Raw genomic sequence first — 1661 nt, forward strand, 5'->3', positions numbered from 1 at the left:
CCAATAAGGGAATCTGTCTGTGGCCCCACTCCATTATAAGGCTACCTCAGCAGGAGAACTTGGGCTGAAGGAGGAAGTAGGGGTGGGAGAAGAGCTCGGGCTAGAGGCAGAGCTGGTCTAGAGGCAGAGAGGGAATGAGGGCAGAGCTGGGCTGGGGGTGGAGTGGAGCTGGAGCTGGGGGCACAGCAGGATTGGGGGTGGAATGGGACTGAGGGCAAATATGGTCTGGAGGCAGAACAAGACTGGGGGATGAATGGAGTTGGGGCGGAGCTGGTATGGGGGCGGAGCTAGGCTGGAAGTGTGGTGTGGCACTCCCTTCCCGCCCCCCCATGGGGGCTAGCTCTGGCCCCATGGCACGACCCCTGGGGGGTGGCAGTCTGGAATCAGTGCCCCAGAGCTGAGAGGCTCTGTGTCCCATGCTCACCCTTCCCTGCTGTCCCTGCAGTTACACTGGTGACTATGGAAGCAAGGGGGTAGCTCTGATTTTCTCCCATCTGGCAGCCTTTGAACATCACCTGCCAGGGGCAGTAATGTCCAGGATGACAGCAGCAGCCTATCAGGCCTTTGTCTTTATTGGTTCATCTGTGTCACATGACATTTGTTTAACAAGGAGCCTGCCTTTGCTGATGGCCTTTCTCAGGGCCTCCTTTACGTCCTTGTTCCTCAGGCTGTAGATGATTGGATTCAGCAAGGGGTTTAGCACCATGTAAAGAAGGGAGGCCACCTTGTCCGGATCGAGTAAGTAGCTGAAGCTGGGCCTCATCTACATGAAGAGGAGGGAACCGTAGTACAAGGCAATGGAGGCCCGGTGGGCAGCACCAGCGGAGAAGGTCTTGCTCCGGCCCTTGGCTGAGCGGATGAATAGGCTGGCAGCTACAACGTAGCCGTAGGATAATGAGAATGCTGACGATGACAGTGCCACTGACAAAGCCAAAGAGGATGGCCTGGTAGGTGTAGCTGGAGTCACAGGAGAGGCCCAGCAGCGGTGGCTCATCGCAGAAGAAATGGTTGATGACACTGGAGCCACAGAAGTCCAAACGGAAGGTGTGGCTGTGTGGGCCACAGCATTGAGGAAGCCACCCACATAGGACCAGACTACCAGCAGGAGGCAGAGCCCTTTGGACATGGTGGTAGCATCGTGCAGCGGGTTGCAGGTGGCCATGTAGCAACTGTAGGCCATGACCGCCAGGAAGATGTCTGCCAAGCCAGCTGAGAAGAAGAACTGGGCAGCCCAGCTAGCCAGCAAGATGCCCCTGTAGTCTAACAGCAAGTCAGCCAGGATCCAGAAGGACAAGCTGCCAGTGAAGAAGTCCATGGGGGTGTGGAGGTGCCTGTTGGTGCAGATCAGCATGATGAGGCCTAGGTGTCTAGGAACACCAGAAAAAGGACAACCTGCATTTTCCCATTGGTTGTAAATCCCAGGATAAACTCAGTCATGATGTGATTCCTGCCTCTCATTGAGTTGGAATAGGCCATCGCTGGGTTCGGTAGGAGCAGTCACATCTGTAGCAATAGTGCCTAGCGTGCCATTGCATTTCTTTCTGAGGGAGACGATGGTCCATGGGTCATATGTGTCTCTGGATCACCCATAGGAAATTACACACTTTATGTTATCCCAGCCACTTAGTTGTTTGTAGCCCCTAGGAATATAGGAACTACCA

At 55.0% G+C, this 1661-nt stretch overlaps 1 pseudogene; it reads right to left on the bottom strand.

Annotated features, from left to right (window-relative positions):
* Positions 1–556: 556 nt before the first annotated feature.
* Positions 557–1391, bottom strand: LOC119856931 (annotated as a pseudogene).
* Between the last annotated feature and the right edge of the window lie 270 nt (positions 1392–1661).

This window comes from Dermochelys coriacea, chromosome 6 (assembly GCF_009764565.3).
Source record: "Dermochelys coriacea isolate rDerCor1 chromosome 6, rDerCor1.pri.v4, whole genome shotgun sequence".
NCBI lineage: Eukaryota > Metazoa > Chordata > Testudines > Dermochelyidae > Dermochelys > Dermochelys coriacea.